The 15410-nt window shown below is 34.5% G+C and overlaps 1 pseudogene; it reads left to right on the plus strand.

Annotated features, from left to right (window-relative positions):
• The first annotated feature begins 11115 nt into the window (after nt 1-11115).
• Nucleotides 11116-11864, plus strand: LOC125109494 (28S ribosomal protein S23, mitochondrial-like; annotated as a pseudogene).
• Nucleotides 11865-15410: the final 3546 nt, after the last annotated feature.

The raw sequence follows: 15410 nt of genomic DNA on the forward strand, positions 1-15410 counted from the left end.
TAAAGGTAACACGATGTCAATAAAAACATATCTATCAATAATCACTCTCAATGTGAATGGCCTAAATGCGCCCATAAAATGACACAGGGTTGCAGATTGGATACAATGACAGGACCCATCCATATGTTGTCTACAAGAGACCCATTTTGAACCTAAAGATACACCCAGACTGAAAATGAAGGGATGGAGAAGCATCTTTCATGCCAATGGGCCTCAAAGAAGGCCAGGATAGCAATTCTCATATCAGATAAATTAGATTTTAAACTAAAGACTGTAGTCAGAGATACAGAAGGACACTACATAATTCTTAAAGGGACTATCCACCAAGATGATCTAACAATTATAAATATCTATGCCCCCCATATGGGAGTAGCCAATTACATAAGAAAACTATTAATCAAGATAAAGAGTCATATTGATATGAATACAGTAATAGTAGGAGATCTTAACACACCTCTCTCAGTAATAGACAGATCATCAAAGCAGAAAATCAATAAAGAAACAAGAGCATTGAATGACACATTGGACCAGATGGACCTCATAGATATATACAGAACATTCCACCCTAAAACAACAGAATACTCATTCTTCTCAAGGGCACATGGAACCTTCTCCAGAATAGACCACATACTGGGTCACAAATCAGGACTCAACTAACACCAAAAGACTGAGATTATTCCCTGCATATTCTCAGATCACAATGCTTTGAAACTGGAGCTCAATCACAAGGAAAAGTTCGGAAGGAACTCAAACACCTGGAAGCTAAAGACTACCTTGCTTAAGAATGCTTGGATCAATGAGGAGATCAAAGAAGAACTTAAACAATTCATGGAAACCAAAGAGAATGAAGACACTTCGGTCCAAAACCTATGGGATACAGCAAAGGCTATCCTAAGGGGGAAATACATAGCCATCCAAGCCTCCCTCAAAAAAATTGAAAAATCCAGAATACACCACCTGTCTCTACACCTTAAATAGCTGGAGAACCAGCAACAAATCAAACCAACTCCACACATAAGAAGGGAAATAATCAAGATTAGAGCAGAGATCAATGAGGTAGAAACCAGAGATACAGTAGAACATATCAATGAAACTAGAAGCTGGTTTTTTGAAAGAATCAGTAAGATCGATAAACCACTGGCCACACTAATCCAAAAGAAAAGAGAGAAAGCCCAAATTCATAAAATTATGAATGAAAAGGGAGAGATCACAACTAACACCAAGGAAGTAGAAACAATCATCAGAAGTTATTATCAACAGTTATATATCAATAAGCTAAGCAACCTAGATGAAATGGATGCATTCCTGGAAAACTATAAACTCCCAAAATTGAACCAGGAAGAAATTGACAACCTGAATAGACCAGTATCTAGTAACGAGATTGAAGCACTGATCAAAAACCTCCCAAAAAACAAGAGCCCAGGACCTGACAGATACCCTGGGGAATTCTATCAAACTTTCAAAGAAGAAATAACACCTATTCTCCTGAAGCTGTTTCAAAAAAAAAATGAAGCAGAAGGAAAACTTCCAGACTCTTTTTATGAAGCCAGCATTACCCTGATCCCCAAACCAGGAAAAGACCCTATAAGAAAGGAGAATTTCAGACCAATATCACTGATGAATATGGATGCTAAGATTCTCAACAAGATCCTAGAAAACAGGATCCAACTGTACATTAAAAAGATTATCCACCATGACCAGGTGGGATTCATCCCTGGGTTACAAGGATGGTTCAACATTCACAAATCAATCAATGTGATAGAACAAATCAATAAGAGAAGAAAGAAGAACCACATGGTCCTCTCAATTGATGCAGAAAAAGCATTTGACAAAATCCAGCATTTGTTCCTGATTAAAATGCTTCAAAGTATAGGGATAGAGGGAACATTCCTCAACTTCATAAAATCTATCTATGAAAGACCCACAGCAAATATCATCCTCAATGGGAAAAAGCTTGCAGCCTTCCCGTTGAGATCAGGAACACAACAAGGATGCCCACTCTCACCACTCTTGTTCAACATAGTATTAGAAGTTCTAGCAACAGCAATCAGACAGCAAAGAGAAATAAAAGGTATCCAAATTGGCAATGAAGAAGTCAAACACTCTCTCTTCACAGATGACATGATTCTTTATATGGAAAACCCAAAAGACTCCACCCCCAAACTACTAGAACTCATACAGCAATTCAGTAATGTGGCAGGATACAAAGTCAATGTACAGAAATCAGTGGCTTTCTTATACACTAACAATGAAAATACAGAAAGGGAAATTAGAGAATCGATTCCATTTACTATAACACCAAGAACCAAAAGATACCTGGGAATAAACCTAACCAAAGCGGTAAAGGATCTGTACTCGAGGAACTACAGAACACCCATGAAAGAAATTGAAGAAGACACAAAAAGATGGAAGACCATTCCATGCTCTTGGATCAGAAGAATAAACATTTTTAAAATGTCTATATTGCCTAGAGCAATCTATACTTTTAATGCCATTCCGATCAAAATTCCACCGGTATTTTTCAAAGAGCTGGAGCAAATAATCCTAAAATTTGTATGGAATCAGAAGAGACCCCGAATCACTAGGGAAATGTTGAAAAACAAAAATAAAACTGGGGGCATCACATTACCTGATTTCAAGCTTTACTACAAAGCTGTGATCACCAAGACAGCATGGTACTGGCATAAAAACAGACACAGAGATCAGTGGAACAGAGTAGAGAGCCCAGATATGGACCCTCAACTCTATGGGCAAATAATCTTCTACAAAACAGGAAAAAATATACAGTGGAAAAAAGGCAGTCTCTTCAATAAATGGTGCTGGGAAAACTGGATAGCTATATGTAGAAAAATGAAACTCGACCCTTCTCTTACACTGTACACAAAGATAAACTCGAAATGGATAAAAGACCTCAACATGAGACAGGAATCCATCAGAATCCTAGAGGAGAGCATAGGCAGTAACCTCGTTGATATCAGCCACAGCAACTTCTTTCAAGATATGTCTCCAAAGGCAAAGGAAACAAAAGTGAAAATGAACTTTTGGGACTTCATCAAGATCAAAAACTTCTGCCCAGCAAAGGAAACAGTCAACAAAACAAAGAGGCAACCCACGGAATGGGAGAACATATTTGCAAATGACAGTACAGACAGAATGTTTATATCCAAGATCTATAAAGAACTCCTCAAACTCAACACACACAAAACAGACAATCATATCAAAAAATGGGCAGAAGATATGAACAGACACTTCTCCAATGAAGACATACAAATGGCTATCAGACACATGAAAAAATGTTCATCATCACTAGCCATCAGGGAGATTCAAATTAAAACCACATTGAGATACCACCTTACACCACTTAGAATGGCCAAAATTAGCAAGACAGGAAACAACATGTGTTGGAGGGGATGTGGAGAAAGGGGAACCCTCTTCCACTGTTGGTGAGAATGCAAGTTGGTGCAGCCACTTTTGAGAACAGTGTGGAGATTCCTCAAGAAATTAAAAATAGAGCTTCCCTATAACCTTGCAATTGCACTACTGGGTATTTACCCCAAAGATACAGATGTAGTGAAAAGAAGGGCCATCTGTACCCCAATGTTTATAGCAGCAATGGCCACGGTCACCAAACTGTGGAAAGAACCAAGATGCCCTTCAACGGACGAATGGATAAGGAAGATGTGGTCCATATACACTATGGAGTATTATGCCTCCATCAGAAAGGATGAATACCCAAATTTTGTAGCAACATGGACAAAACTGGAAGAGATTATGCTGAGTGAAATAAGTCAAGCAGAGAGAGTCAATTATCATATGGTTTCACTTATTTGTGGAGCATAACAAATAACAAGGAGGACATGGGGAGATGGAGAGGAGAAGGGAGTTGAGGGAAACTGGAAGGGGAGGTGAACCATGAGAGACTATGGACTCTGAAAAACAACCTGAGGGTCTTGAAGGGGCGGGGGGTGGGAGGTTGGGGAACAAGGTGGTGGGTCTTAGGGAGGGCACAGATTGCATGGAGCACTGGGTGTGGTACAAAACAATGAATACTGTTATGCTGAAAAGAAATTTTAAAAATAGTGATATTAAAAAGGTGAATATTGGGGCACTAGTGTGGCACAGTCAGTTAAGTTTTGGGGTCAGTTCAGGTCATGATCTCAGGAGCACCTTGGCTCCATGCTCAGCATGGAGTCTGCTTGAGATTCTCCCTCTCCCTCTGTCCCTCCTACTTATGCTCTCTCTCTTTTTCTCAAATAAATAAATACATAAATAAATCTTAAAAACAAATAAAATAAAAGAGGTTTAGATATTAGCGAAAAATTATCCTCAGAGAAGAAACAGTTACGGTGAAGTTCCAAAGATAGGAGCATGACAGTATGTGACAGTATGTTGGAAGGAAATTAAGAGGATCAGTATGCTTAGAGCAAAATGGCCAGTGGCAAAGATAGCAGAAGATGAGGTCAGAGAGGTAATGGGGAGGCGGGTGGTTTCAGACCATTTAGATACTTTGTAGGAATTTCAAAAACTTTGGCTTTGTCTGAGGGAAGTGCATATCCATGATTAGATTTTGAGCAAAAAGTGCCATGACCTGACATGCTTTCCGTTGTTGCTAATGAATTGCAGAGGAACAAAGACAGAAGTTGGAAAAGTGGTTTGGAAGCCTCTGTAACTATTCTGGTCAGAAATGATAATAGTTCAGGCCCTAGCAATGGAAAAGGAAATGGTAAAATGTAGTTATGTCACAAGTATCTTGAGGATTATCCCAGCAAGTGTTTCCTGATGTCTACTGAGTATAAGAAGAGGGTGCTTAAGGACTCTTAAGTTCTAGTCTAAGCAAATTTAAAGATGCTATCAACCAAAATGGGGAGGCTGCAAATAGAATGGATATGGGGTGAAAAAACAAGAATTTGGTTTCAGAAGTGTTGTATGAGATGTCCACTAGCCATCCAAGTACCGATGGCAGGTAGGTAGTTATATATATGTTTGGGATTCTAGAGTGAAGTTTAGTCTGGGGATATAAATTTCAAGTCTACAGTTGTAGGTGGTATTTAAAGACATGGGATTGGATGAGACAGTATGAAAAGTCAACATACATGAAGAAGAGAACAGTACCAATGACAGACATGCAGTACTCTAGCATTAAGAGACTGGAAGATAAGGAGGGACTGCTGAGGGGATCTGAGAAAGAACAACCACTAAGATGAAAAAAAACACAAAAATATTCTGGGAACTGGAAGCCAAGTGAAGGAAATGTATTAGGAAAAATAGAATGATCATTGTGATAGGTCATATAAAACAAGAAATGCAAACTGACTATACTTTCAGCAGTGTGGAGATTATTGGTGATATTGATAAGAGCAATTTCAGAGGATTGCAGACAGTGACAGCTTGACAGAAATGAGTTTAAGAGAGAATGAAAGGTGAAGAATTGGAGATACTAAAAATAAAGAAATCTTTCATAAAGTTTTGCTGCAAAGGGGAGCTAAAAAGTAAGGGATCTAGACAGGGGCATAGAGGAAAACAACCTAGCAAATAAGGGGCATAGCAACAGTGCCCCTGCCCAGGAAAAAAGATGGAAAAGCCCTTGCTCCTGGATTACACTGATTTTGTTATTTAGATATATTACCAAAAAATTTCAAAGAACACTCATTTATGATGGAACTCTAAAACCACCCCTACATGCATTTGAAGTCATGCAATTTTGTAGTAAGAAGGAATCTTCAAAAATCTGCATCCAATACTCCTTAGTTCATAAAGGGAGGCTATAACACCAGAAAGGCAAAATCACTTGTTCCAGAGTGGAGTTTACGACAAACTCAAAATGAAAATTTAAATCTTTGGCTCTTAGTCTAGTATTTACTGTTCATGGTGCTGCTGCTTTATTTAAATTAAAATGTGATGATTTTTTAATTAATATATTTGACATGTAATATTCAGTAAATTTAAGGTGCATAGTATGTTACTTTGACATGTTTATATATTGTAATGTGATTGCCAGTATAGTAATATCCTATTACATAATTATAGTACAATCTGTCTGTATTCACTATATATATATATATAAAAGTTCTCTATGGCTTATTGATTATTTATTCAAGTTGATATCTTTAAATACCATGATTTTATCTCACTATGCCCCATCCCCTAGTAAATACCATTTTACTATGAGTTTAGCTTTTTTAGATTCCACATATAACTGATATCATACAGTACTTTTTCGCTGACTTACCTCACTTAGCATAATGTGCTCTTGGCCCATGGTGTTGTAAATGGCAGCATATCCTCCTTTCTTGTGGCTGAATAATATTCCATTGTGTATATAAATCACATCTTTTTTATCCATTCAGCCACTGACAGACATTTAAGTTGTTTGCATATCTTGACTATTGGAAATAATGCTGCAATAAATATGAAATGCAGATATCTCTTCAAAATACTGTTTTCCTTTCCTTTGGGTATATAACCAATAGTAGAACTGCTGGATTTATGGTAGATCTATTTTTAATTTTTTGAGACATCTCCATATTGTCCTAGACAGTGGTTGGACAAATTTATATTTGCACCAACAATGTTTAGGATTCTCTTTTCACCACATCCTTGCCAATGCCTCTTGTTTTGTCTTTCTAAAGACAGCCATTCTACTGAGTATGAGGTAGTATCTCATTTTGGTTTTGATTTACAATTCCCTAATGATTAGTGATGTGGAGCATCTTTTTTTTTTTAATTTTATTTTTTATAAACATATAATATATTTTTATCCCCAGGGGTACAGGTCTGTGAATCTCCAGGTTTACGCACTTTACAGCACTTGCCATAGCACATACCCTCCCCGATGTCCATAACCCCACCCCCCCAACCCCCCTACCCCCATCAACAACAGTTTGTTTTGTGAGATTAAGAGTCACTTATGGTTTGTCTCCCTCCTGATACCATCTTTTTCCATTTATTTTTTTCCCACCCGCCAAACCCCCCATGTTGCATCTCCTCTCCCTCATATCAGGGAGATCATATGATAGTTGTCTTTCTCAGATTTACTTATTTCTCTAGGCATGATACCCTCTAGTTCCATCCACGTCGTGGCAAATGGCAAGATTTCATTTCTTTTGATGGCTGCATAGTATTCCATTGTGTATATATACCACATCTTCTTAATCCATTCGTCTGTTGATGGACATCTAGGTTCTTTCCATCGTTTGGCTATTGTAGACATTTCTGCTATAAACATTCAGGAGCACGTGCCCCTTTGGATCACTACATTTGTATCTTTAGGGTAAATACCCAGCAGTGCAATTGCTGGGTCAAAGGGTAGTTCTATTTTCAACATTTTGAGGAACCTCCATGCTGTTTTCCAGAGTGGTTGCACCAGCTTGCATTCCCACCAACAGTGTAGGAGGGTTCCCCTTTCTGATGTGGAGCATCTTTTAATGGTCCTGTTGGCTGCTCTGAAATCCTTCTTGGAAAAACGCCTACTTAGTTCTTATGCCTGTTTTTTTTCAGTCAGATGGAGAGTTTTTTGTTTGTTGGTTGGTTGGTTTTTTGTTTTTGTTTTTTTTTTTAAGTTATGTGAATTCCTCATATATTTTGGATATTAAACCCTTATCTGATATATGGGTTACACAATTTTTCTCATTATGTGGACTGTCTTTTCACTTTATTTTGTTGTGCAGAAGTGTTTGAGTTTGGTGTAGTCCTATTTTTTTTTTTTTTGCTTTTATCTGTGCTTTTGGTACCATGTCCAAGAACATCAATTTAAACCAAACAATGTAAGTTAAAGAGAAATTGTATTCATATCTTGAAATAGAATAATAGATTTAAAAGTATTTAGGCTGATAAGAATCAGCAGGGATGACTATCAGAAACATAAAACTAAGTGTGAAAAGGGAAGAAGTAAATCAGAAGGGTATACATTTAAAAACAGAAAACAATACCATATTTTATTATGAATGCCTATATATATGAATTGGATGGACACACAGCAAACCTATGATAGTGGCTGCTGTTAGGGTTGGGGAAGAGAAATCAGCCAGGGGTCATAGTTTAAGCAAACATTAGCTTTATCTATAATACCTACTTTGAGAAATTGGAAGACAAATATATTAACATACAGAGTCAAGTAATAAGTTAACTTTTTTTTACTTTTTCTAAATGTTTAAAGTTTAACCAAATTATTTAATATATTAAACTGAACTTTAGATGCAAACTAATGATATGTAAAATTCTTTTACTTCAAATATATTAAATAGATTTCCAAAATGTATTTATTTAAATTATGTATTTGAAAAAATATATATTCACATTTATATGTGTCTATATACAAACATGTACATACATATGTTATAATATATGTATTTTGAAATTCATATATGTATATGTATACATAACCAGAAAATAAAAATAAACATCTTACTGATCAAAAACAGAACCTACCTATCTGCAAAACACTGGGAAGGGTTTGAGCCAAAGATCTGTTGGATACAATGTAATTGGAAGCAGGCATTCAGAATGAGGCATTTGGCCCTGTAGGAAACAGGAACAAAATGTGTTCCACATAAAATTATAGGGGACCTGAGTCAGGTTTACTACTTAATGCCAAGGACTAGGGAGGGGCTGCTCTGTTTGGAAGAACTTGCTGAAAATAGTGTTGTTCAAGAGCAGCCTAAGGCTATATCTTAAATAGAATTAAATCTACAGATTGCTATAGTCAGACACAACAACAAAACTGCAAATCATATTGAAATCTTAACCACAAAAAAATAATGTCAAAATACCTTTATAAGATCTAGTTTTGAAAGAGGGCTTGGGAAACCAGGTGGAAGAAACTGCAAACTATTAGAAAGGACTCTTATTTTAAAAGGGCCTGCAAAACAAAATTGCAAACATGAGAAGATTATTAGTGTAAAAGAAAGACAACCAAAAAAATCAGTGTGAATTCCAGTCTAGATAAAACAATATTACAGTCTGACTAAAATGCATGATTTTGGAAAAAGATGAATTAGAAACATCTTAAAGAATGAAAAAAAATATGTTTTAATCTCAAATGGAGTGAATTCTATACTGAACACAATCAAAGAGAGAATTAGTAAAATTGTAGATCATACTGAAGAATTTATCTAGAATGCACAACGGAAAGATAGAGACTAAAAATATTAAAAGCAGTGGGGTACCTGGGTGGCTCAGTTGGTTAAGCATCCAACTCTTGATCTCATCTTAGGTCTTGAACTCTGGGTTATGAGTTCAGGCCACATGTTGAGCTCATGCTGGGTGTGAAGACTACTTAAAAAAAAATTAAAAGTTGTTAAAATATATGAATGATTTTAGAAGCTTGGACACATGTAGATCGAAAACAGATTTCAGTTGTACCTTTAATTGTAAAGGCAAAATAAAGATAAGTTCAGAAATTCAAAAATTAAGAGTGTTTATTCCTGCTCCCTTTCTAACTATTACTGAATTAAGATATTACATTTGTATATGATTAAGGAAAAAAAAAAAGCACTAAGAAAAGTAAATATACAAGGAAAGCAAAAGTTAAAATACACATTGGGGAACACAGATAATGACAAATGTATTGATAAGTCTAATAAACTAATAATTATAAATTAATACATTACAAAATACATTGATAAATTTAATAAACTAATAATTATAAATTAATACATTTTTGGTTTAAAATAAGTTAAAACTTACAACATAAAGAAAAATAATAAGATCTAGAGGGAGCATGGTATAGTAGGTAACTAAAGGACAAATAAATCTTGTCATACTAAGGTAGAAGATACAAATGTTGACTATAGATTTTTTAGAAAACTTTCTAGCTAAATATGAAAGTTTAAAATGTAAAGCTGCCCATTAAAGATTAAAAATATATTTCTTGAAAAGAAAAAGACCAGGATGAAGAAGAGTTTTCTCAAATATATCAAGCCATTAAATATCACAAAAAGACTTAGTAAAGAAGAAGAAAAAGGTAAACAGAAACAAAAGTAACAAATTTTAAACACAATTGAAAACAAAATTAGATGGAAGAAATTAGTCCAAAATATCAGTAATAATAAATGTAAAGGAACAATTTTATCTGATAAAACACGGAGGAGACCATACATATACATATGCATGTATATAGGTATATGCTACTAAATGTGGTATATAATAAAGCTACACAGAAAATAAACATATGCAAAGAGATATTTGAGATATTTGTAGACCAAGATAAAGCTGGTTTATATATAATAATTTAATGTCAAATAAAATAAAATTAAAGGCACAAACATTACTGAAAATTAAGGAAATACTATATTAAAAATCAATCTAACAAGAAGATATAATAATCATAAATAAGCTAAATATGTAGCCTAAAATTTTATTAAGCAGTGTCAAAATTAAAGGTGAATTTTGCAAATCTAAAATCATAATGAGTTATTTTTAAACAACTCTGCCAAAAACTGATATAGCAAGCACATATAAAAGTAGTAAACTTACAGAATTTTTGAATGACAAAATATATTTGGTCTAACTTATCACCTAGAAATTCTGCAACCAATCAATAGAGAATATATATGTAGTCTTTTCAACATTGATTGTTTTCCAAAATTGACTAAGTCAATACACTAAGTCACAAAAGATGTTTTAACGATCAAAGATCCAATGTTATAAGGACTACATTCTCTGCACCCAATTAAAAGAAATTAATAATCAACAATAAAAAACAAACAAGCAATCCAGAACAAAACAATAGTTTTTAAATCTCTGTGTTTCTGTAATAAGAACTGCAGGCCCAAGTAATTAATTGGCTTAAGGGGAAATCACATTGGAAGTGACAAAATATTTTGACTGGGACAATAAAATCGTCACATATAAAATTTCAGGGTGTTGCTAAAGCAGTACATATAAACTTTAAGCCTTAAAATATATTTATTATAAAATAAAAGTGGCTGAAAATAATGATTTAAGTAATCAGATTAAGAAACTGAAAGAAAAATGGAGTACTTAAAAAAAGTAGAAGGAAAGAAATAATGTAAGAATAGAGAATAATGAAGTAAAAAACAAAGATGAAAGAAAATTTATAAAACAAAGAATTTGTTACAGAATACACAAATAAAAAATAATAGCCCCGGCCGTAAGCGTCTGAGGCGCCAGCCATGGTGAGGAGCCAGCTGGGGACCGTGGGGAGTGTTTTCTCACGGACTTGGGACCTGATTCCGGCTAGGGTGTTGAATGAGAAGCCCTTGTGGTTTGACATACGTACTGCCTTTCCCCCACTGAGAGAACCAATCTTCCAGAGGCCCTGCTTGCAACATGGCAAAGCCGAAGCTGCCATCCAGGACATCTTGTACCTTGAGGATGGGATTAGAGTGAAATTTTATTCAGCCTCTGGATCTGGTCAGAAAGCTTTTGATCTGTTCAATCCAAACTTCAAGTCTACCTGTCAACAGTTTGTGGAGAAGTACATTGAGCTACAGAAACTTGGAGAAACTGATGAAGAGAAGTTATTTGTGGAAACAGGGAAGGCTTTGTTAGCAGCAGGTGTCATTTTGAGAAGAGCAGGAGAAGCAAGGACTCAAAAGGAAGGTAGTCACATTTCCTGGGAATCTGAACCCACGGTGTCAAACCTCAAATGGTATTGGAAAAAACACAGCCTCTGCAAGAAGTTCCCCAGGACCAGCTTTTGGAGACATCTGAAGAACAGTCAAAAGGTCTCTCACCTCTCTAAAGAACTTGTATTCCATGTATACTGACATCCAGACTGCATTCACTAGATGAATGTTGAACTGTTTTTAACAGTTGAACTATATAAATGTTTCCTAGTCTCTAAGGTATTATGTTTGCCTTCTTTTAGTCCCTATTTCTAGGTTGTCATAAGCTCAGTTTCATGGTTTCATTCATGGTTTCAGTTTCATTCGTGGTTTGAATGAATTTTATGTTAGGATGATATTAAATAAAGAATTCCCTGACTGCTTAAAAAAAAATTAGGAACAATAAAGTGTCCCTGAAACAGAGCAGACATTAATACTATCATCAGAGAATAATACAAACTTTATAGAACAATATTTTTAAAATTTAATGAAATTGATAAAAAATACATTCTTGTAGAAAAAATAAACTCAACTCAAGAACATACAGAGAACTTGAAAATAGTTCCACCACTAAAGAAAATAAGCTGTAAATCTTCAATCAAAAATCTTTCCAATAACTTATAGAATGAGAGAAAAAATTATAAATCATATATCTAATAATGGCTTAATATCTAGATCCTATAAAGAATTCTTACAATTCAAGACCAAAAAGACAAGCAACACAACTTTAAATCAACAAAGGACTTGAATAGATATTTCTCTAAAGATCTATAAATGGCCCCAAAAACCACATGAAAAGGTATTCAGCATCATCTGTCACCAAGGAAATGCAAATCAAAATCACAATGTGGGGGAGGCACCTGGATGGCTCAGTGGGTAAGCCTCTGCTTTCAGCTCAGGTCATGATCTCAGGGTCCTGGGATCGAGCCCGCCATCGGGCTCCCTGCTCAACAGGGAGCCTGCTTCCCCCCCTCTTTCTCTGCCTGCCTCTCTACTTGCTTGTGATCTCTCTCTCTCTGTGTCAAATAAATAAATAAAATCTAAATATATATATACACATATTGTATATATAATATACAATATGTATGTTGTATATTGTGGTCCTTTTATATATACATATACATTGTATATTACATATACAATATGTATATATAAAAGGACCACAATGAGATACCAGCTTCACACCCACAAGGATGTCTTTAATCAAGAAAATGGAAAATAACAAGTATTGGCAAGGGCAAGAGAAAAATTGGAACCCTCATATACTGCTGGTGGGAATATATAACGCAGCTGCTGTGGAGAACAGTTTGGCTGTTCTTCAAAATTTTAAGCATATAATCACCATATGGCCCAATAATCCCTCTTCTAAGTATATTTTATTTCAAGAGAAATAAAAACATATCCACACAGAAACTTGTACACAAAATTTTATAGCAGCATTATTCATAAGGGTCAAAAGGTAGAAACAACCCAAATGTCTATCAATAAGTAGATAAATGGCTAAACAAAATGTAGTATATAAAAACAATGGAATATTATTCAGCCATAAAATGAATGAAGTAAGTGATACAAGTTGGATCAACCTCAAAAACATTATTCTAAATGGAAGAAGTCAGACACAAAGATCATATATTACATGATTCCCTTTATATGATATATCCAGAATAGGCAAATTAGTCAAGACAGAAGGTATACTAAAGAGGTTATCAGGGAATTGGGGGAGAGAGGAATGGACAGTGATTACTCAGTATGGATAGGAGATGTTTTTATGAGGTGATGAGTAAGTTTGAAACTAAAAAGAGCTGGTAGTTGTATAAATTTGTCAATATACTTGTGAAATACTATGAAATTGTACCCCAAATACAACTGAATAATATTTTTAAATGGTTAATTTATGTTATGTGAATTTCACTTCAAAAAAAGTTCCTCCCCAAAGTAACACCAGAACAAGATGAATTTATAAGAGTTAGAAAAACTCCATGAAACAAATAATGCCTGTATAATACAAACTGGCTCTTTGAATGAGAGAAAAATGCCATTTTATTTTGTGAGGCTAGGAAAAGCTAAATAAAAACCTCAAACAGGACAGTACAGAAAAAAAAAAAGTATTAGAACAATCTCATTTTTAGTAAATATTAATAGAGAAAACATTACTACATTCAATACACCAACTAATAGAAAATCTAAGTCATGACTACAAGAATGCTTTCAACGGCCCATCAGTCAAGCTGACACAACTCAAGAAAGAATGATCATGAAGGTTAATCAATAAAAATTATCCAAACAAAAGTACAAAGATTAGAAGGAGAGAATTTAAAAAGAAAAAAAAAAAGAAAAAGGACAGAACATCCCAGAGTTGTGGTACAAAAAGTCTAAATAAGTATAATTGAAATGTCAGAAACAAACAACAGAAAAGAAAAAGAAATACTTAAAGAGATTTGCTGAAAATTTTCCAAAATTACTGACAGCCACCAAACTGCATATGAAAGAAGCTTAAAAACACCATAGAGAATTTTTAAAAAATAATGACATGACATAATCTTGGCAGGAAATCTTGGAGGAAGTCAGAGAAGACACATTACATATATGATTGCAGCAAAATTACAGAAGACTTCTCATTTAAAAACTAGGAAAGCCAGAAACAATGGAGTGATATTTTTTAAATGCAAAAGAGGAAAACTGTCTATAAAGAATTTTATATGCAGAGTAAATATTATCAGAATTACAAACTTCTCCTTAAAGGATCAGGGAAGAGAATGAAACAGCTAGCTATAGATTGGGAGAAAATATTTGTAAATCACATATCTTAAAAAGGATTTATATCTAAATTATAAAAAGAAGTCTCAAAAATAAATATTAAGAACATAATAAAATAAAAAAACTGGGCAAAGCAGACACAGCCAGGAAACATAAATTTATGGCAAATAAGTACATGAAACTATGTCCATAGTCATTTGGATAATTTAAACAACAATGAGATACCCATGCACATTTTTCATAATAGCTAATTTTTTAAAATCTGACAATGTCAAGTGCTGACAAGAATTTTAGGCATCTGGAAATCTCATACCTTTTTGTTGGAAATGCAAAATAGTTCAGAATGAAAAACAGTTTGGGAGTTTATTATAAAGTTAAATGTACAGTTATCATATGACCCAGTAACATTATGTTTACCCCAAAACCCATACAGAAATAATTTTATTCGTGATCACCAACAATTTAAAACAACCCAAATATCCCTCAAATAGAGAATGGATAAACAAATAGTGATCCATCCATACAATGGAATATAACATAGCACTAAAAACTATCAAACTACTGATACAATATGTATGGTTGCAGCAGAGTTCTGCCAAGTCTTGAGAAACACATATATAAATACTGTTAAGATAGAGAACAATTCTGTCATCTCCCCAAATCCCCCATATCATTTGTAGTGTAGTAAACTCACTCTCATGCTCAAAATTGGCAATTGTTTATCTGTTGTCTGTCCTTTTAGTTTTATATTGGCAAGAATGTCATATAATGTAATCAAACAGCATACAGACTTTTGAGAATTTCTTCTACTTAGCTAAGTGTATTTGAGATTCATCCACCTTTTAGCAGCATTATATATACTTCCTCACTTTCTTTTTATATTTTTTGTGAAACTCTTGTCTCAGTTTCTATGATACATATCCCCCAGTTTTCCTTTTATTAGCTCTTTGGTACCTTCTTTTCAGTCTCCTTTACAAGATATTCTTTCTCTATTCAAATTATACACTTTGACTTTCTCTAGATATCAGTCCTGAGCACATTTCTTCTATTTCTATCCTCACTTAGTAGGGTGGCAATAATTTTTCT

This window comes from Lutra lutra, chromosome 1 (assembly GCF_902655055.1).
Source record: "Lutra lutra chromosome 1, mLutLut1.2, whole genome shotgun sequence".
NCBI lineage: Eukaryota > Metazoa > Chordata > Mammalia > Carnivora > Mustelidae > Lutra > Lutra lutra.